At 43.6% G+C, this 22,893-nt stretch overlaps 2 protein-coding genes across 11 annotated transcripts in view; one reads left to right on the forward strand and one right to left on the reverse strand.

Moving 5' to 3' along the window:
- Positions 1-4,708, reverse strand: part of LOC137231652 (cytidine monophosphate-N-acetylneuraminic acid hydroxylase) — a 262,440-nt gene extending 257,732 nt beyond the window's left edge. The window contains exon 1 of the mRNA XM_067752171.1: positions 4,637-4,708. The gene's annotated coding sequence lies outside the window, so the exon portion shown is untranslated. The remainder of the gene's footprint in view (positions 1-4,636) is intronic.
- CARMIL1 (capping protein regulator and myosin 1 linker 1) overlaps positions 1-22,893 on the forward strand; it is a 317,492-nt gene that overhangs the window by 100,737 nt on the left and 193,862 nt on the right. The window lies entirely within an intron of this gene.

A 22,893-nucleotide genomic window follows, 5' to 3' on the forward strand; every position in this document is an offset into this window, starting at 1 on the left:
TAATTTGCCTAACACCACTGGTAAGCAGTAGAGCTGGCTCAGGCATATCCGTCTTGAGAAGCTCTGTAGCATCATCTAGAATTATGTCTGTGGGAATTGTGTGACATGCAGAATTCATGCCATATGTCTGTGCAGCTTCCGTTTCTGTTCTATTCCTCTCTGTCTTCAGTTCTTCACCTTAAAATCTACATGTAAATCATGCTAATTTAGCAAAATCTATGGTGAACCCACTTAGCATTTTCACTGAAAAGACCTAGAGACTGTAAGGTGAAGTCTCTGGAACTTGGTTCTTCCAGTGCCCATTCTGATTGCATTAGCTTCTCTCTGTGTTAGACCAACACGCATCTTCCTGGAAGCGTTTCCTTCCTGCATATCTTTGGAAGAATTGGAATCAGTTTTCCTGCCGTGAAGGTGTCTCAGGGTATCAAAATGACATTTTAAGTATAACGATGGAATTTTGACTCATCGCCCTTTTTTCTAAAATGCTTTATGCAGATTATATCCTTGCCCCTGGCTGTACTTAAATGGTATTGGCCAAAATTTTTTTCAGGATTAAGATGGGGAACTTTTTGGACTCATATCTTGAAGGTCTTTTAAAAACTTATAATTTGGGGAATGAAAAAAATCGCTTACGAAGGAAATGTGTTTTTTCCTAACAGTGGCTATCAAAGCGATAAGCCAAGTGACGCCACACAGCTGGCAACCTTCGGGCAGGAAACCTGGAGCAGAGCAGAATCGGCCTTACTGCGCTTTAGCATTTAAAACACCATCACCACCAGCGTGTTCATTGTCGTGGGAAACGCATCTGAAGCCACTGCCCGTATACAGCATTTTGCCTTATCGCTACGGTGGGGCAGGGGTGGGTGGGATGTCTGAGTATCTGCTCACTGAAAGGAAGCATCAGTTTGGACTTGACCAGACTGCGTTTGAAGGCCAACCAAGCCTTCCTGAGGAGGCCCTTCCAGATTCCAAGAAGCATAAATTCCAAGATTTATGATATAGATAGTTCTCATTTTATGCATTTCCTAGGTATTGAATAGTACTTTTGGCTCTGTTTATAATATATTTAGTATACTTATGCTTATTTCATAGGAACTAACACGCTCTTGAACAATTTTGAATTATTTTAATGGTTTGTATTTGCTTTATCTTTGCTTTTATAACACTGTTGTGTCTCAGTTCAGATTTAAGAATGTTGTAAAGGGATGCAGTCACCAATTTTAATATCCTTCCTGTGGGGGAAATTATATAAGTTACACATACAAACTGTATATATATATAATTATGTTATATGTTATTGGTATGTGATAATCAGGTTATATGTTATATGTATAATATAACATATATAACATTGATTATCCTCTAACCTATAGTTTCTAGAAACATATTGGAGTTACAAAATAAGGATAGTCTTTTAACTGTTCTTCTTTTAACTATTTATGGGAGACACTGCACCATATCAGTTATACGTAACATAGGAATGCAGCCTTGCTTGTTTGTAAAATGAATAACGTTTTGCTCTTTTGTAAGTATCACAGTGTTCCTGGGATTTAGTATCCGCATTCTCAAAATGAAGGAATTTAACTGACAGCTTCTGAGGTCAGCTCTAAACTGATTGAATTGCCCTGTTAATCTCTTGGGTCATGCAATTTAGTGATATAACTGGGGTTAGCCTGAGTGTTTCAAAAGCAAGATTAATGAAAGCTCATTCTCCAGCTGTCGGGTTAGGAGATTATTCAAGAACGTTGACCTGTCATTTGAACCTGGGTTGCTGATGAATAAGCCAGCATCATTATCCTGAGACCACCTCATTAATCGAGCCACAACCTGACCACTGCATCTTCTTCACCCTCTAGTTGTGGAGCCAGCATCTTGCATCAGGTGCACTGTAGGGACCCACAGAAGGTCTGACACCAACCCTGTTCATCCAGACAGCATTTTCTAGACCCATGTCTCAGCTCACTTGACTTTGGTAACCAAGGATTTACATGTAGTTTTTTACCCCCCCCTCATTTTCAACTGATTTCCCTTTTTATATCTTCCTAATTTCTGCTCTTTTCCAACAAAACTATGGATGTACATTGTATAACGGCCTGCCTTTAATCTTCTCCTTTGATTTTCTCAACTGAAAAATGGTGGTACTAACTTCAGCCCTTTCATTCGTTTTGGGAAGAAAAATGAGATAACTGATGCCACAAAGTGCTTTGAATTTAGAGCAGGAGGGAAGTTCAATTAAAATAAGAATCTTCTATCTTTATTTTTATGTGACATTTAAAATGTTAGCATTGAATACGCATCAGGGAGGGAAATCTCATTTTGAATGTCATTGATAGAATGATGGCCGAAAAGATATTAGAGTTGCATTGCAGAAACTAAGAAAATGTGTTCAAAAATGATTAGAACCAAGCCATCTACTGTTTCCTTTCAAATAGGAGAATTAGATGGTGACTGTAGGGTAAAATAGAAAATAAGAATGCGTACTTCAAGGTTTTACACATCTATTTCGTATATATCCGTTAAACTCAATTTCAAGGAAATAGTGTTATGTTTAGTTCAGGAATGTTCCTCTGTGTGGTGAGCTGTATGGTTCAATCTGGTGGCAACTAGCCAGGGGTTAGCTATTTTAATTAAAATTATAATCAGATGAAATTAAACTTTTAGTTAGTCCCATTTTAAGTGCTTAGTAACCACATGTGGCTAGTGGCTACAGTATTGGAGAGTCCAGATATAGAACATTTCCAGAAGGTTCTGTGAGACAGTACTACTCTAGAGGAACTGGAAAAAGGCAAAAGAAAATTCCCTGCCTCTTCCTTCCCCCAGTTGCTTTTTAGAATTCAGATAGAATCTCTGGCCTTATATTATTAAATTTTAAATGTACATTTGAAATGGTTAAGGGAAGCAAAAGGCGTTTGGGCAGAGAAGAACCACTTACTTCCAAACATCATTTGTTTCCCTGCTGAGGACAAACATGCTTTTCAGAACAACACTTGGAAAATCTTGGAACCAGTTCTTTGCTCTCAAGTTGCACTTCTTCCATAATTATTTTCTTACTTAAGTAACGTTACCCAGACCAATACAGTAGTCACTTAATCATGTACCATCTTCAGTTATATAATTATTTCACGGGTATGAACCAAACTGTTGCCTTTAGCAAAATAACTAATATATTCCAAATCCACTCGGTTCACAAATCCATTCGGGCTCTGTCATCAAAGGATATCCACTTCTCCCCACTCCCACTGACCACTCTGGTCCCAGCCACCGCCCTCTCTCTCGCAAGTTATTGCAGTTGCCTCCTGACTGGTTCCCCGCGTCTGTTCTTTTGCCCTCTCACCCACTTTCCAGTCTGTTCTCAACACGGCAGTCGGAGAGATCGTTTTAAATGTCAGGTCACATCACTCTTGTGCTCAAAATCCCCCAGTGGCTTCCCCTTTTATTCCAAGTAAAAGTGAAAGTGTGGACAGTGGATAGTAGCGCCTCACAGGTCTCACAGCCCCGTCTGACCTCACCGGTTCTCATTCCCCTCAAGCTACAGTGAGCTCTTCTTTCCTCCAAGTACCACAGGCATAGTCTTGCCTCAGGAATATGCTGTGTTTGCCTTTGCCACTTCCTCTGCCTGGACCACTCTTATCTAAGATGCCCATGTGGCTGATTCCTTCACTTGTTTTAGACGTTTTTCAACATCACTTCATAATGAGGTCTCACCAAACTATTTAAAAATGCCACCTACCCACCACCCCCTCTCCAGTGCCCACACAGCACTCACTCTTCCGTTTTCCTGCTAGCTTTTTCTCCATAACATTCGTCACCATCTGACATACCTTATTTTTACTTATTTATTTGTGTGTAGTCTGTCTCCTCCCGGTAGACTATAAGCTGCTTGAAGGCAGGGCTTTATGTCTTTTTATCCTTAACGTCTACAAGGCAGACAACCATAATCTAATGAATGAATAAATGACTTACATATTTAATGACAATTATAAATAGTACAAAAAAGAATAAGATAGGTGCATTTAAAAGAGAATTCTACTTTTTTGGAACCAAAGAGTGCTAATTTAATGAAATTCATTTTAGCAAGAGACAGAGAAACACAAAGGCACACCTTCCGGCATAATCCTGCCTCTACCCCGTTCCCCTCTGAGATGACTCTGGGTTCAGCCTCCACTTTTTGCGGGCTCTGCCAGAGGCCTCTGTTGTTCTCCCTCCTAGTCTTGAGGGGCCACAGAGAGGAGAGTTTGGACCAGGGCTCCAGGGCTTCTATGTGGACAACTTGGAAAAGAAAAAGAACTTGGGGCTCCAGTCTGGGCTGACCCTTGGGCAGACCAGCCAGTCCTTTACGGACATTCAAAGAAGGCAGAAGAGGGATCCTCTTGGTGTTGGAGCTGGGCTGCACGGGTATGTGTGTCTGAGGAAGCAGGGGCCATGGGGGAAGGGGCCAGCCGGAGTTTGCTGCCTTGGGAGGGGAGGTGATGAGCTATAGAAATAGGAATCTAGAAACAGAGAGGCAGAGAGTTCTTGTCCCGCGCTGGGAAGTGGCTGATGCCAGACTGGGGTACCCGGCCTGTTTCTGGCATGGCTGGGGAGAGGGGAAAGCTTGGGAGTGGTCGGGAGCAAAAAAAATACAGGGGTCACTTACAGTTTGCTGGTTCCTACCGAGGCAGGGAGGAGGAGGCTTAGCCACACGGAGAGCCAGTTGCTAATTTCTACATTAAAGGGCGTAGCAGCAGCAGTGTTTGCGCTTGAGGGATGTCAGCTTTTCACTTCCTCCCATTGTGCAAAGGCTGGGTTTGGCTTAGAAAGCTCTGCCCCTAGTTTCACTTTATCTGGCAACTTTGAGCCATTGGGCACAACGTTCAGGTGGGGTTCTTTGAACAGGTGAGTGGGGTTTCTGTGTTCCCAGAGCGAAACACTTCTCCACATAGCAAATCTCATTTATCTGAAGTTTCAAGAAGGAAAAACATGCTCTGTTTACAAAACTAGGTTTCCTCTCTTTGGCATGTCCTTTCATTATGCCTGCATTTTAAAGATAAGTTTCCTTCTGTTTAAATGGTCTATTAATTGTCAGTTAAAATAACATGTGATGTTTTTCCCTACATTTTGTATGAAGTCTGTCCCATCAGTACCCTGACCCACCTTTTGTGATTTGTGTCGTTTTGTGGACTTAACTCTGTTGGCACAATCAAGGGCAAAATCAAGGTCTAGAGAGCCTTAGGACACCTGAAATCATTCATTGGAGTGGATTTTGCTTTTCCTGCATCTGTTGTTAGAAATGACATTCCCAGCCTGTGGGAGCTGCAGAAAACTAGAGTCTTTCTGTAGTGAATTTTTGAGTAAAGAAGTTCTTCGAACACAGTAGGCGAAAGGCAGGGATGTCGGCGTTTGGCATTGCTACACCTTTTCTCTGCTAGGTTACCGTTTTCTTGTCCTGTTATTCTTTTTTTGGCAGGTGAGTTGGGGATTAGCTAGTAGATCTGTTTGAAGTGGGTCGAGATGAGCTGCACACAACAGATTTTCAGGTACTTCCCTTATAGGATATGACTGTTACATAGGAAGGATGTGTCTATTATGTGGTAGCTGTCAGGAATAAACAGGCATAACAGAATTTTTATAATTGGATTCAAAGACTGTAGCAACTCTTTTCACCTTCTGAACTCGAGTTTTTGCAGCTGAAAAGGGGGTGAGGTAGAGCAGTAAACTCTGACTAGGACGGATACGGCCCCTGCTCCCAGCTACCTTACAGTCTGGTGGCGCTGTTAGATGTTACGTATACAATTCCACCAATAATTAAAAGGTATTACTAAGGAAATGTGCAAATACTGTGAGAATATATGATCGGGAGACCTGCTCTAGTCTGGATTTTCTTAGGGAAGTTCTTTAGGTTAGGATTTGAAGGATGAGCAGGTGTGAATCACGTGAAGGTGAAGAAAGCGGGAAGGAAGAGCAGTTGGAGCAGAGGGTGGGGCAGGTCCCCTTGAGGGGACCAAGTTGCAGTGTGGCTGGAACTGGAGGGGGGCTGGGGAGGAGAGGGAGGGAAAGGAGGCTGCAGGTGGAAGCAGGGATCAGTGGAGTCATGAGAGTGTAAGCAGAGAAGCGATAAGATAATGTTTGGGTTTCTAGAAGATCGCATCAAGATTCTATATGGACAGCTGACTTGGTGAGGCAAGATGGGTCTGTGGGGAGGCTATGGCATGTGGTACAGGAGCAAGATGATGGTGGCTTGGAGTACAGTCATTGCACTGGAGCTGGAGAGAAGTGACTGGATTTAAGAGATGTTTAGATTGCACTGAACTTGGTGAATGACTGAGGTAGGGAGTGACATTGACAATGCCTGGATTTCTGGCTTGAGAAACTGTATGGATGGCCATGACTCATTACTGAGCTCAAACTCTTAGAGGAGGAGCAGATTCTGGAAGAAAGATCACATGCTGAGTTTAAGCTTCGGAGAGACATCCAAGTGGAATTAGAGAGAGAGATCTGATGATCCAAGAATGATCCGGGCTGCACGTGAACTTGGGATGCCTCTGAGATCCATCGAAGTCGTGGAAGAGAATGGAAGGTAGCAGGGAGTGGGGAATGGATATGACCAGGGAGGTGGGTGGACAAACCTGTGGAAAAGAGAATTCCAAGCTTGAGGGCTGTGCCAGTGCTAAGGAGAAATCTTGTTAGGAAACGTTAAGAACTATACACGGGGCTCAGCAACAAAGAGGTGATTGGGACCTCAGTGGAGCTGTGGGGACAGAAGCCAGTTTTGAACAGTAGAGTGAATTTGAGGCAGAAAAATGAAGACATGAGGTGCAGATCCTTTTTTGAGAAGTTGGGCTCAGAGGAAGGAGGGAGTTAGATGGAGCTACAAGAGGGGTGAAGAATCCAGGATACTGATCTAGATCTTGGGATCTCTCTATCTGGATATTTACATATGGAATGGAAGGCATAGTTAGTCACTTAAAGTTCCTGCAAAGGTGGGCAGGATATAATCCAGAGCCCAGGTGAGGGGGTGGGCATTTACCTCCAGCACGGCAGAAGAAGAGGAAGATGAGAGGACAGATGTAGCTGCAGGGGCAGGCAGATGTGGAGGGTTGGGGTGGGATGGTCAGCGGTACCATTCTGATGAAGTCTGTGTACTCAGTGGCGTAGGAGGGAAGTCGTTTTCCCAGATGCAGGAAGCAAAATCAACTCATGGGTCAGACCTGTTCTCCAGCTGCACTTGGCAGGCGCCACTGCAAACCTGGAATGGGTGGCTGGGTGGGTTCATCCAGGGTTGAGGTTTTTCTCTGTGGGCGTAATGAAAGGACAGGGCACACAGGCCGAAGGTATTAACAGTGGGGGAATGATTTCAGTGGGGTTTTAGTGGGATGAAGATGGGCTTGGGGGGATGTAGGATGGTCAGTGACCTGGCAGGGTCAGGGGGCAAGTAACAGAGTGGCAGGCCCAGCTGAGGAGAGGGAAAGATGCTGCATGTGCTTCGCTAACTGTAATGTGTATATAGATCACCGGGGGGTCTTATTAAACTGCAGATTCTGGTGCAGTAGGTCTGGGAGTGGGGCCTCAGATTCGGTATTTCTAACAAGCTCCTAAGTGATGCCAGCCCCTCTGGCCCATGGGTCACAATGAAGGAGAAATGAGAAGGTTGTGGTCAGAGAGTGGGATGCATGAATTAGGAATCGTAGAGCAGATAGACAGCACGGCCCGGGGAATGACTAAGGCGACCAAAAGGTCAAAGAATGAGAAGGCCACCTGATCACTGAGTCTTGCCGATGCATGACAGTGATGCTAACACTTACTGTTGGCAACACTGTTCTAAGCACCTTGTGTATATCCTCACAACAGTCCCCAATGAGGTATGATGATCCCTTATTTTACAGATGAGAAAGAGAGACACAGGGAGGCCATTCTCCACATCACCCACGCTTGTGAGTGGCAGAGTCAGGATTCAAACTGGGACAGTAAAACTCCAGTACATCTCCGGAGTCTAGTGCCCTTATGTGAATGGATGCATTACTGACCTCTGATCTCAGAAGTTGGAGAGGAGATGGTGTATAGAGACTTTTAGCCAGGTGTTAGCATCATCAGTGAATAAAGTTAGGGTGTCTAAGAGAGTGCTAGTGTTTTTACAAGTTATCTCATTTAATCCTCACAACTGTCAGAGAGAGCTTATGCCGTACCCATTTTACAGGTAATAAAATTAAGACTCAGAGATGATATAATTGAAGTGGGGGAATTGGCAAGTGAATTCAAATTGGTCTGAGTCGAAAGCCCATTCTTTTTTTTTGAATTTTATTTATTTTTTTATACAGCAGGTTCTTATTATCTATTTTATACATATTAGTATATATGTGTCAATCCCAATCTCCCAATTCATCACACACACACACACACCCGCCCCCCCCCCCCGTCACTTTCCCCCCTTGGTGTCCATACGTTTGTTCTCTACATTTGTGTCTCTATTTCTGCCCTGCAGACTGGTTCATCTGTACCATTTTTCTAGGTTCCACATATATGCATTAATACACGATATCCATTTTTCTCTTTCTGACTTCACTCTGTGTGAGTCTCTAGATCCATCCACATCTCTATAAATGACCCAATTTCGTTTCTTTTTCTGGTTGAGTAATATTCCATTGTATATATGTACCACATCTTCTTTATCCACTCACCTGTTGGTGGGCATTTAGGTTGCTTCCATGACTTGGCTATTGTAAACAGTACTGCAATGAACATTGGGGTGCATGTGTCTTTTTTTTTTTTTTTTTTTTTTTTTTTTTTTTTTTTGCGGTACGCGGGCCTCTCACTGTTGTGGCCTCTCCCGTTGCGGAGCACAGGCTCCGGATGCGCAGGCTCAGCGGCCATGGCTCACGGGCCCAGCGGCTCCGTGGCATGTGGGATCTTCCCGGACCGCGGCACGAACCCGTGTCCCCTGCATCGGCAGGCGGACTCTCAACCACTGCACCACCAGGGAAGCCCAGCATGTGTCTTTTTTTTTCCAGCATGTGTCTTTTTGAATTATGGTTTTCTCTGGGTATATGCCCAGTAGTAGGATTGCTGGGTCATATGGTAATTCTGTTTTTAGTTTTTTCAGGAACCTCCATACTGTTCTCCATAGTGGCTGTGTCAATTTACATTCCCCACCAACAGTGCGGGAGGGTTCCCTTTTCTCCACACCCTCTCCAGCATTTGTTGTTTGTAGATTTTCTGATGATGCTCATTCTAAATGTGTGAGGTGATACCTCATTGTAGTTTTGATTTGCATTTCTCTAATAATTAGGGATGTAGAGCAGCTTTTTATGTGCTTCTTGGCCATCTGTATGTCTTCTTTGGAGAAATGTCTATTTAGGTCTCCTGCCCATTTTTTTGATTGGGTTGTTTGTTTTTTTAATATTGAGCTGCACGAGCTGTTTATATATGTTGGAGATTAATCCTTTGTCCGTTGATTCATTTGCAAATATTTTCTCACATTCTGAAGGTTGTCTTTTCATCTTGTTTGTAGTTTCCTTTGCTTTGCCAAAGCTTTTAAGTTCTATTAGGTCCCATTTGTCTATTTTTGTTTTTTTTCCATTTCTCTAGGAGGCAGATCAAAAAAGATCTTCCTGTGATTTATGTCAAAGAGTGTTCTTCCTATGTTTTCCTCTAAGAGTTGTATAGTTGTCTGGTCTTACATTTAGGTCTTGAATCCATTTTGAGTTTATTTTTGTGTATGGTGTTAGGGAGTGTTCTAATTTCATTCTTTTACATGTATCTGTCCAGTTTTCCCAGCACCACTTATTGAAGAGACTGTCTTCTCTCCACTGTATATCCTTGCCTCCTTTGTCATAGATTAGTTGACCATAGGTGTGTGGGTTTATCTTTGGGCTTTCTATCTTGTTCCATTGATCTGTTTCTGTTTTTGTGCCAGTACCATATTGTCTTGATTACTGTAGCTTTGTAGTATACTCTGAAGTCAGGGAGTCTGATTCCTCCAGCTCCGTTTTTTTCCCTCAAGACTGCTTTGGCTATTCGGGGTCTTTTGTGTCTCCATACAAATTTTAAGATTTTTTGTTCTAGTTCTGTAAAAAAATGCCACTGGTAATTTGATAAGGATTACATTGAATCTGTAGATTGCTTTGGGTAGTATAGTCATTTTCACAGTATTGATTCTTCCCAACCAAGAACATGGTATATCTATGCATCTGTTTGTGTCATCTTTGATTTCTTTCATCAGTGTCTTGTAGTTTTCTGAGTACAGGTCTTTTACCTCCTTTGGTAGGTTTATTCCTAGGTATTTTATTCTTTTTGTTACAATGGTGAATGGGATTGTTTCCTTAATTTCTCTTTCAGATTTTTCATCATTAGTGTATAGGAATGCAAGAGATTTCTGTGCATTAATTTTGTATCCTGCAACTTCACCAAATTCATTGATTAGCTTTAGTAGTTTTCTGGTGACATCTTTTTCTTTTTAACATCTTTATTGGAGTATAATTGCTTTACAATGGTGTGTTAGTTTCTGCTTTATAACCAAGTGAATCAGCTATACGTATACATATATCCCCATATTTCCTCCCTCTTGCGTCTCCCTCCCACCCTCCCTATCCCACCCCTCTAGGTGGTCACAAAGCACGGAGCTGATCTCTCTGTGCTATGTGACTGCTTCCCACTAGCTAGCTATTTTACATTTGGTAGAGTATGTATGTCCATGCCTCTGGTGGCATCTTTAAGATTCTCTATGTATAGTATCACGTCATCTGCAAACAGTGACAGTTTTACTTCTTCTTTTCCAGTTTGTATTCCTTTTATTTCTTTATCTTCTCTGATTGCCATGGCTAGAACTTCCAAAACTATGTTAATAATAGTGATGAGACTGGACATCCTTGTCTTGTTCCTGATCTAAGAGGAAATGCTTTCAGCTTTTCACCATTGAGAATGATGTTTGCTGTGGGTTTGTCATATATGGCCTTTATTATGTTGAGGTAGGTCCCCTCTGTGCCCACTTTCTGGAGTGCTCTTATCATAAATGAGTGTTGAATTTTGTCTAAAGCTTTTTCTGCATCTATTGAGATGATCATATGGTTTTTCTTCTTCAATTTGTTAATATGGTTTATCACATTGATTGATTTTCATATATTGAAGAATCCTTGCATCCCTGGGATAAATCCCACTTGATAATGGTGTGTGATCCTTTTAATGTGTTGTTGGATTCTGTTTGCTAGTATTTTGTTGAGGATTTTTGTGTCTATATTAATCAGTGATATTGGTCTGTAATTTTCTTTTTTTGTAGTATCTTTGTCTGGTTTTGGTATCACGGTGATGGTGGCCTCATAGAATGAATTTGGGAGTGTTACTTCCTCTGCAATTGTTTGGAAGAGTTTGAGAAGGATGGGTGTTAGCTCTTCTCTAAATGTTTGATAGAATTCACCTGTGAAGCCATCTGGTCGTGAACTTTTGTTTGTTGGAAGATATTTAATCACAGTTTCAATTTCATTACTTGTGATTGGTCCGTTCATATTTTCTATTTCTTCTTGTTCAGTCTTGGAAGGTTATACCTTTCTAAGAATTTGTCCATTTCTTCCAGGTTGTCCATTTTATTGGCATAGAGCTGCTTGTAGTAGTCTCTTATGATGTAAAGCCCATTCTTTCTCTATATCAGGTTTCACTACATCCCCATCCAGACATGGAAATTCTTTTCTAATTCTCAGATAGGCTGTAGTTACCATGGGAATACTCTCCCCCTGCACTGACTCAACCTACATCCTGGAGATGATGTGTCGAGAACGGGATTCAGGGAGGGAGACAGGGCATTTGGGCTTGTCTCTGTCCCTAACTAACAAGTGTGTACATGTCTCTGTAGGTCTCAGTTTTTTATCCCTATAGATCACTTTCAGAGCTGTATTCTTTGAGGCCAGTTACAATGACTTCTTCTTTTTTTTTTTTTTTTTGCGGTACGTGGGCCTCTCACTGTTGTGGCCTCTCCCATTGCGGAGCACAGGCTCCGGACGCGCAGGCTCAGCGGCCATGGCTCACGGGCCCAGCCACTCCGCAGCATGTGGGATCTTCCCGGACCGGGGCACGAACCCATGTCCCCTGCATCGGCAGGCGGACTCTCAACCACTGCGCCACCAGGGAAGCCCACAATGACTTCTTTGATATTAATGTGTGCTCTAGGCTTAGCACTTGATAGGTAATCTCCAATTCTTACACAAGGACAAATACTGTCTCCACGTTAGAGGTGTGGATGCTGCAGCCTGGAGGTTTAAAGGAACTTGCCTATGACCAGTCTGCTCACAAAATGCCAAAGCTGGGATTTTGTTGTCTCCAAAGCTCATGTTCTTGCCCTCCTACCACGCTGCCTCAACCTTCTTATAGCCTCATGGCGGATCATACTTATAGGTGCGGATGGTGCCGTAAACCAGTCTTTATCAAACTCTCAAAATCTGGACCCACAGAAGAAATGCATTTTATATTGATTCTGAGAAGCACCCCCCCATGTGTGCACACAGTCTTGTGCACACACACACGCATGCCTGTGTGCCATGAGCACACTGATATCTCTGAAACAGAAGTTTCATGAAACAATGCTCTGGTTTCTATTTGCAATGCACTTGATTTTCTTTTCTTCCACTTCAGTCTATTTTATTAATATGCTTGTTAAACTCTCCTGAATTGATTTAACCAGCCACCAGTGGGCTGCAGCCCTCAGTTTGAAAATTATGTGCATACCTGGATTTCTCAATATAATCACTCCAAATCTTTTTTCTCCTTCTCTCCCTGTTTATCGTGGAATGTAATGAAGAATATCTCTCAATCTGATTATTTATGCAACAGTATTAAATCTAAGCCAATTCCCCCTACCATATGCCACCCACACTTCTGCAGAGTGGAGGAATATTTCATAAATTTGCTCTGAGAGCAGGAAAGAAAATGTGAACTTTTTTTCATTTGATGAAAATGATAATTAACAAAAGGTGAAGAATAAGGAAGTGACATTTGTGCCTCCTTGGCTTGAGAAGATGGGGATCTAAGGACCCCCCTTGTAGGCTGACAAGTTGAAATAGTGTAGGTTGGGGAGGGACCACAGCATGAGAATTGTGATAAAAGATGAGTGAAACTTACTTCATGTTCCAGCTCTGCTGTATAGCTGGTTAACTAATATTACCACTGAACTTGTCCAAGAACATGTGTTTATTGGACTCTTTTATGTGCCAGGTCTCGTTCTGTGTAACTACGTTATCTTAGTGGGCGTATTGTATACATGTTTTTACAGGTGGGGTGATTAAGGCATGGAGAAGCTAAGTAACCTGCCCCAGGTCACACAGCTAGTAGTGAGTGGTCTAGCGGGGGTTCATACCCAGGCTTTCTGCCTCTGGAGCCCGTGGTCTTTGTCATTAAGCCGTAACTGTTACGTGTCTTTCCTTTCAGGTAATTCTCTGTGGTCTTTATTGGGTGCCATGCCCAGGATGGGGTTCTCGCTTCTGGGTTTTGAATCTTGAGAGGAATCATACTTGGAAGAAACATGGCTGAAGTCCATTCACTCCATCAGGGCAGCCAGAAGGGACTCCCCACTAGTTCTTCTCAAATCTGTAGAGTTCATTTCGTTTCTGTCCCTCTTGAGCTCTGGTTTTTAATGAAAAACATTTTTTTAAAAAAATTTTTTATTATGAGAGCTACTCATTTCCTTTAAAACATTTATTTGTGCTTAAATTCCATTGTTTGGAAAAAAAAAAAAAAAGCCCTGATAAATGCAGACAATTGTTTGACCCTTCCTGGTCTGTTTCCTCATCTATAAAATAAAGGAATTAGATATGCCTATCTCCAGATTGCTTTTAACTTTGTGATTTTTTGCTAGAGTTAGGTTCTGGTAACTCATGGCTTGTTCAATAAGAGACTGGCTGGCCTTGTGTTAGGGAAGCACGAGGAGTTTTGTTAACTGGGTTAATGTGACCTTTACATTCATGTTGTATTTTTCTGTATTCTTTGAATGACTGTGATTCTACTGTTGGTGAATTCATTTAAACCATAAATATGACAGTGATGACTAGCAGAGGTCCCTTTCCACGTGTGCCCCATGCAGACCCATGAGACCCCAATGCTGAGAGGTCTGGGCAGAAACTCTGCCCCATGTAAGTGCCTTAGCCTGACCTTCCTGGACCTGTGGAGCTGGTTCTAGGTGTTGGGCTCATCTTTACTCTTAGCCTAAGAGGTGGTCCCATTCCAGGGATTATGGTCACGCCATCATTCTGCCTTTAAAAATATGTTATCATCATAGAATCAGTGCATCTGGTTCCAGAGTTTTGTTTTGGCCAGTGCTTTGAAACGAAGATCTGAAATGTTAGTGACATCAAGAAGAATTGATGTTGTTTGGAAGTAGCCACATGTTCATCCGTGGGGAAAAATTAGAAACATTTGTTTTCTTTCATGCTTTGATAAAACCTTACAATTTGCAATGAAAGCACTGCAGGAAGAATGAAGCGATTGTGTCTGACAAGCTGTATGTAAACATTCCATTTCTGCATAATGGCATAAATAACCAGGTGAAAAGAAGTGGATTTACACAGGTGTTAGAGTACAAAGACTTCCCCCGAAACTAGATATCAGAAGACAAAAACCAAACTCCACTGACTTCCTTGCCCCCCTTGTTGAGGGAGCATCTGTCCTTCCGGGGAGCAGGGGCCCAAGAAGGAATTAATTCCTCTCAGCAAATATTTACTGGCGATTTGCCATTCTTGGCAGTCCATGCAAAGCAAAGAGAAGAGGGGTCCTAGAACTGGGACATTTCCACAGTGGGCCTGAGTCATGACCCAGAGTGTAGCAAGGTAAGTTAGACACCTGTTCCAACCCCCTGATTTTACACTTGGGTGAATTGAGGTCCACAGAGACAGTAACTTGCTCAGAGTCAGGTCACTTGGCCAGTTTGAGGCCAAACCCAGGCTAAATCCAGTAACTCTGTTCTTAGTGTAATACTATAATGGACATGTATAATATTATTATAATATTGTAATGTAAATAATAACAAACACTAGCACTTTCCGTATATTCTTCTCAGCACTTTACATATGTTCACTTATTGACACACATTAACTTATTTAACCCTCATGGCTCCATGAGGTGTACCTTGTTGCTCCCATTTTACAGAAGAGGAAACTGAGCCACTGAGAAGATTAAGTAGTTTGCCCCAAGTCACACAGATAGTAAATAGTGAAGCTTGGAAGCCCAGGCAACCCGACCCCAGAATTTGTCCTCGAAACCACTATGCAAGGGGTCAGCAAACCTTTACTTTCTGTAAAGGACCAGATAGTAAATTTTTTTGGCTTTGTGAGGCATAAAAATCTCTGTTGCATCTGCTCAGCTCTGCCTTCATAGTGTGAAAGCAGCTGGAGATGATCCATTAAACATGGTTGGGGCTGTGTCCCAGTAAAACTTTATTTATAAAAAACAGGTGGGGCTGGATTTGTAGTTTTCAGGACCTGCGCTGGACTATGCTGCCTCCTAGTGTGGTGATCCAGTTTTATAAGGGATTTGGGGCCAGAAATTGCGCTAAAACGATGTGTTATTTTGTATTCCTTTTGGGTGAAGGGTCGTGCTTTGGCCAGAGAGGGTGAAGGTCATCAGAGCTGTGTGCAGTGGGTTGTTACGAGGCTCAGAGCCAGAGGGGCTTTTTATTCTTCCTCAACTTTCTGGGTGACCTTGCACAAGTCCCTTAGCATCTGTCACTCGTAACTCTCCACGGTGGCGCTAACAGTCCTCGCCACCTGCCCCTCTCCCTCCCCAAAGCTTGTGTCTTGGATTAATGAGGTCTGGGGGTTTGGAAGAGGGGAAACGTATTAAATGGCACTCATCATTTAGTTTGCTTGCAAATTAGAGAGCATTTGGGTGGTATAAGACCATTGGTCGAATGTTTGCCATGAAGAGCCCAGTTTTACAGGAAAGGCGTTTTTGGTAACGTTCAGGGGAGAATGTGGATTTAGGGGCCGTGAATTTATGGATTGCCTGTGCAGCAGTAGGCTTTAGGTAATGGAGTCCTATAAGAGGGTGAAACAGCTACTTTTGTTTTTAGTAAGTGTGCCATGATAGGGTTCCATGACCGACCTCATTTTGTATCATTTCCATAAGGAAATTTAGGCTTCTCGGCTAAGCTATGAGTCTTAACAGTAGGGAGGACTTTTATAAATGTTTCCAAGTGAAATTTTGAAGTTAAAAGTTGAACCAAGAAGCCTCAAAGGGAACCAGGCTGCTGCTTGCATTTCAATGAAAGGGAGAGGAAATTCATTATAGTGGTTGAAAATGTGGTTTGCATGCTAAGACTCTTCTGGAAGAATGGGCCTCGCAGAGGAGGTGGGAGGGAAGTTCTAGCTTGCCCTTTGTGGTTAAGGTTCCTTGGCTCAGCCCATATACTTCTTCTAATGCCCTCCACACACACCCCCACCCCGAACCCCCGTTTTTTTTTAACTCTGCAAGAAAATTCTTCTCCTTCATGGTTAAAGGTATATATATTGAACTGAAAATGCCAGCCTAGGAGATGTCTCAGAATCGTTGTTTCTGTTTTGCTGTTGTTTGTTTTGTTCTGTTGACAAAAGCCATTATTTAAAAATTCAATAGATGTTAGTCTTACTTTGGGAATCTAAATTTAAGATGCTCTCACACCAATTATTTTGATACATTCAGCAGAGACGTCTGGGTGCTGGGCTAGGGCTTTATCTACGTTTGTATTTTACTTAAAACAACAGTATTAGATTAGTCCTGCACAGCAGTATTATTCTTGTTCTACAGGTGAGCAAACTGAGAAGTTAACTAACTCTGTCAGCGTTAAACAGCTAGAAAGCGGCAGAACCAGAATTGGGATCTGTCTTCCTGATTCCAAAACCCCGGCAAAGTAGGGCAACCAAGGGTTCCAGTTTCTGGGAGACAGGATTCTCAGAGCTAAAACTGGAAATGAAGATGTGGTCACCCTGCAAGGAAGACGCTTGCTATCCCTAGCACCAAGGTAGTGCACACTACCGGGAAACACTTCCTGCTAAATCAAAGAGGAGTTTTCCTGCGCGATTTCCCCCCTCACCTGCTAGAAGCCATGTGTGTGTGTGTAAGACCTCCAAGGCCACAAATCCTAGGGCATCTTGGCCCCAAACAGGAAAGCTAGGAGATTGAGTTCTTTGGGGTTCTCAGCATGGATGTGTCCCCATTTATTGGCCCAGTTTGGGTTGATAAAACAAAAAGCACGGGCTTCCCTGGTGGCGCAGCGGTTGAGAGTCCACCTGCCGATGCAGGGGACACGGGTTCGTGCCCCGGTCCGGGAAGATCCCACATGCCGTGGAGCGGCTGGGCCCGTGAGCCGTGGCCGCTGAGCCTGCGCGTCCGGAGACTGTGCTCCGCAACGGGAGAGGCCACAACAGTGAGAGGCCCGTGTACCGCAAAAAAACCCAAAAAACAAAAAGCACAATTCTTGGAATGGTAGCATTCATAGTTTTGCACACTTGCTTCAAAACATTGCTACGCTCTTGTGCTCACAAGTGGGCATGGTGTTGGGAAAGGCTGGGTCAGCATTGGAGAATTTCATCCCTTCGGCTCCATCCCCTTCAAGGCTTTCTAAGAACAGTCCTCATGCCTCTGGAGATCTGAGCTGATCACCAGAAGCGGGGACCCGCCAGCACAAAGCTTGTGCCTTCAAAGCCTGGGTGTGTCTCTTTTCAAACAGATGATTTTGGCCTGTGTCCAACTTCTGAAGGACACTGTGTACCTACGCGGCCTTTAAAACATTTCTAAAGAAAGGGAGTTGGCATGCAGGGCCACAGATTGTGAGCGCTGTTGTTGCCAGAGTGAAAGCGGAAGTGATCATTAGAACCTCGTGTATCTACATATGGTCAAGAGTTTGCTCTTTACTCGAAAGGTGAATCCGTGTGAACACCCTGGGCTTTTTCCCTCTCTTTTAAAAAATATATTGAGCCAGTTAATACCTTGTCAGTGGCCCCTAGCAACCCCCTGGTGACTTTCCAGGAGAGGGCAGATCAAGAGAAGTCAGGTAGGTCACCTGATGCCTCGGCTGCTTGTGGGAGACGTTATTCTCCAAAACGTGACACTTGTAAACGGGCGGAAAGGCCAGCCCGCGCCTCGCGCTGGAGATTGCTGGCGTGTGGCAGTTATGTGGGTGCCTGTTTTGAGATTAGTTTTTAGTAACTAGGTTCACCCAGGGGACCTCGTAATCACTTAATTACTGATGTGCTCGTTGTATAATAATGTCAAAAGGTGTCTTGTCATTTTTATTTCATGGTTTTTTCAAGTTTCTCTGTGACTATGTTCCAAATGAAATACTCTTTGAGAACGCAGAATAATTTCTTCTGTGATGGGTGCCTGTTGTTTTGCAATGGGCATAAATAAGATACAAGCTCTCAGTGATTAGCAGAGAGAAAGCGCTGGGAAATGGGGGCAGAGTCAAGGGGGTGGGGAGCCAGAGGAGGGAAAAGAGAACGAGAAGCTGGGTTGGGGCATGGTGGGGATAGCGGAGGCCGTAGCAGAGAGGAGGGTTTGGAGGGAGGGGTGGGGAATGGGCAAGGAGAGACACAGATAAGCTGAGAGATACACGTGTAGAATCAAGTAGACAGATCCAAACAGAGACTCACAGAGATTACCCCGTGATCAGAGAGAGACAGAGACAGACAGACACTGGTCTGGACAGACAGTAGAGACTGGTCCTTGTTCTTACGATATGCAAATATCCATCATCTTATGGATGACGCTGTTACCTGTTTGCCTCTTTCTGGCTTTAAAGCTCTATGACTCATCTGTGTTTGCATGTGTGCAGACTATTGAGGAAGCTGGTTCTTGGGCAGGTGAGATTTGAGAGCCCTTATAAGTAATTAGCACAATCTCTGGGGCCAGACCATCTGGGTTCGAATCCCAGCTCTGCCACCTACTTGCTAGGTGACGTGGGCAAGTAATATACTCTCTGTGTGTCTCAGTTTCTTCTTCTTAAAATGAGATTAATAATAGTATCTAGCCCGTAGCCTGCTGTGAGGGTTAAAGGAGATGATGTATGCAAACCTATGAGAACATGGTACCCAACATGTATTGACTGGTATTACTGCTATGCTTGTAAAAGGATCCTGGATGTTGTAGGACCAATTTTCCTTTGAGGGAATGTTCACAGAGCTAAACATATTTTTCTGACTACTGAAGAGGCTGTGTGTTCCTGCCTGGGGCTTTTGGCATTGACCCTTATTGCCGTTTGAGGAGAGAGTGAAAAGGTAATACGCTGGGAATAAGGAGTTGCCTCTTCTAGTCCAGCTCTGGCACAAACTATCTACGAGATGAGTTTCTTTGGATCTGCTCTCAGATTATAAACTCTAAGGGGGTCTTTCACTAGGTGATTGATATTGAGTCCTTTCTGGCATGTGAGTTTTATGATTTGACTCTGTGTAAAGGTTTGGTGGACTTGAGATTCTTGAAAAATCAGGGATTGATCATACAAGCACCCCTGGAAGAAAGAAACGTGTGTGCTGCCATTGTACCATTGACCCTTGAACAACATGAGTTTGAACTGCAGAGATCCACTTTTATGCAGATATTTTTCAGTGGTAAAGACTGTAGTACTGACTAGATGGTCTGTGGTTGGTTGAATCCTCCGATGTGGCCGAACTGGGGGTATGGAGGACCCACTCTAATTTATATGCAGACTAAGCCCCGAGTTGGTCAAGGATCAACCATAGGTAAAGAGGTGAGGAGTCTGGCTTCCTATAGCCATGCTGGTCATCACGACTGTCAGCGTGATTTCCTTCTTTTTCTTTTTTCCTTTTCCCCTGGAGGAGGAGCAGTGTTTGAAAGGATGCCACATCGAGATGTGCTGTGGAATGGAATATTATTCAGCGGTAAAACAATGAAATTGGCAGCAATGTGGATGGACCTAGAGAATATTATGCTTAGTGAAATAAGTCAGACAGAGAAAGACGAATGCTGAATGGTATCACTTAGATGTGGAATCTAAAAAGTAATACAAATGAATGTATATGCAAAACAGAAACCAATTCACAGATATAGAAAGCAAACTTGTGGTTACCAAAGAGGAGAGGGAAGTGGGGAGGGACAAATTAGGGGTATGGGATTAGCAGATACAAATTACTGTATATAAAATAGATAAGCAACAAGTATATACTGTATAGTACAGGGAGTTATACTCACTATCTTGTGATAATCTATAATGGAGTATAATCTGCAAAAATACTGAATCACTATGCTGCACACCTGAAACTAACACAATATTGTGCATCAGCTAAACTTCAGTTAAAAAAAATGTGCTGGGCTTCCCTGGTGGCGCAGTGGTTGAGAGTCCGCCTGCCAATGCAGGGGACGCGGGTTCGTGCCCCAGTCCGGGAAGATCCCACATGCCGTGGAGCGGCTGGGCCCGTGAGCCATGGCCGCTGAGCCTGCGCGACCGGAGCCTGTGCTCCGCAGCGGGAGAGGCCACGGCAGTGAGAGGCCCGCGAACCGCAAAAAAAAAAAAAAAAAAAAAAAAAAAAAAAAAGTGCTGTGGGACAAGATCTTAGTTCAGAGAAGGCAAATTTTTCATCCTTTAAGATGAGTCCTGATCTTGTAATTTAGTCACAGATAACCTGTTTGCCAGACCTAAGCAAATGAGAACACCGGCCACGCCTGTCTCTGGCCCCCTTTTATCTCCCTTTCTATTACTGTCAGGCCTCTTCTGACTGTCTGATGTTCACCACTGAACCCTGTGTGTCTCACGCAACAAACCTGCCTCTTGCCTTTTCCCCAAAGGCAGCCAAACTCTACTTCCCTGGGTACTGCTGTCTTAGTCAAGGCTTGGCTAGTGTAGATGACTTGAAAAATTTAGCTCTCCGGGCCATTCTTGGATTTGAAAAGAGAATCTTTTAAACTACTGGAATGTTGAAGAAGATACTGTTTGAGCTGGGAGCTTTGTGAATCCCTTCCCAGTCACAGGTGGCCCTGGGCTCTTACCCTTCTACCCCAAATCTAACTGAACTGCCAGGGGCTAGAGACCAGGAGGCAAGATTGGGTTAGAATGTGTAAAGGTAGCCTAATGGTGAAGAGCATAGGCTTTGGAGTTGACAGACGTGAACCCTACTCCTGCCCTTGGGTTATATCACAGAATCTGTTTATTCATCTGTAAAATGGGGGTAATAATGATAGAGAATATGGTTGTTGGGAAGATTAAATGGATCAGTGTATCCAAGGATGTTTGCCCATTTATGGCCCATAGGGAACACTTGATAAATGGTAGCTACTACTCAGGGCTGGCTTCATGGGCATGTGACCTGTACAGGTGCACGGGGCACTGCTCTCAGAAGGGCCCTACGCTTGGGTAAATGCTTTCTGTCTCTGTCTTTAAAATTCTTCATAATTTTTGAACAAAGGGCCCTGCAGTTTATGTAGCCAGTCCTGCTACTTCTGGGCTGCAGTTGACCTCCACTCACTCATCTGACCCCACTTCTTACACGCCTCTCCCCTCTCCATTGCTTGTTGCTCCCCCCGCCCCATCTCTGAAGGGCCTGAGTAAAAAAAAGTAAGGATCATTCCTTTGGGAAAAGAACTGTGGTTCATGGCCTAAGAATATTCAAATATAGATGTCTTTTGTTGACTCCACTTTTAGAGCACATCACCTCTAAAGTCAAGTAGCAAAAATGAACCCAGGTGGAAAAGGATCCCCTGAATAACTGTGATTGAAGGCATCTGGGTGGAAAGTCTTCAATGGGCTGTGCCCCTCCCTCTCTGCCTTCCCTTTGCTCGTTATCAGACTCTCCCAGCCAGTGTTGGGCTACCTCTCTTTACCATCTGTCTCGTAAAGGGTCCTGACTTGAGTTATTCCCAATAGCAGTGACCTCTGATTATTCAAAGAAGAGTTATCTAGAAAATATACTGTTTCTGTTTAGAGTTGGGAGCCTAAAGAGAGGCACAGAGCAGGCTACAGGCACACCCATGGCCTCACCTTCTGTGTGTGAATGAACACGATGAGCCCTGGCCTGAATCTGGATAAATCCTGTAGCAACTTGGGCCTCAGTGGCCTTGACTTATGATTTCTCAAGTCGTGTTCAAATCTAGCATTCTTAGACTAGCACATACGTATTAATTTGTTAAATATTAACTTAGTGACAAGCAAGTTGTTTGGAAAATCAAAGACAGGTCTCCCATCAGAACTTGAGAAGTGCTGGAGTCCGCCTTCTTCATTGCAAAGGCCCCCGAGGCCTGCCCGGACCTCCGGGTTGCAGAGCGGCACGTTTAGAGATTAAGGTTGGTAGACTGGGATCTCTGCTCCAGGTAGGAACTAGGAGTTCAGCCTAGTTCCAGCCCCTTTGTATTCACAAGGGCCCCTGCTGGGCAAGAGGTGCCTATAGGCATATGGGACCCCATGGGCTATCTGTATGTTCTTAGCTGAGAGCTGGAATTGGTAAATGTTCTGTCTAGGACTGAGAGAGGCATAGCTGAGGCGCAAAGTCGGGGTTGACTTCTTGGGAGAGTAGCCTGTTTTGCTGCCTGTGTGTCATGTAAATGTTATCAGTCAGTGGACAGAGAACAGGAGGCAAGAGGGCAAACGTGGGTGGCGGTTGTAATTTGGAAAGTGTGAATGAGTACTTGGCTTCTTCATTAAGTTTGCTGTTGATATAGTGAGGCTCCTCCTATGGATAAGATATCTGTATTTTAATATCTCAGACACCTGTCTTACTCAACTGGCGTAATCTGTGGCTCCTTTGGGCTGCTGACTGGTTGCTCGTCTTGAGATTTTGCAGGTGATTTGCTTGATACGGCCCTTCATACAGTGATTCTTAGAGTACAGCTAGTAATCCGACAAGGCCAACAAGCTGTCCCAGGTCACTTATTCTTCTTACATGTCAGGAACCAAGCCTCTCGAGGCTTCAGTATCATTAAAGTCCTGCGGGTCACACCAAAGCCCACCAGCTCACTTTT

This window comes from Pseudorca crassidens, chromosome 10 (assembly GCF_039906515.1).
Source record: "Pseudorca crassidens isolate mPseCra1 chromosome 10, mPseCra1.hap1, whole genome shotgun sequence".
In the NCBI taxonomy this organism is placed as follows: Eukaryota; Metazoa; Chordata; class Mammalia; order Artiodactyla; family Delphinidae; genus Pseudorca; species Pseudorca crassidens.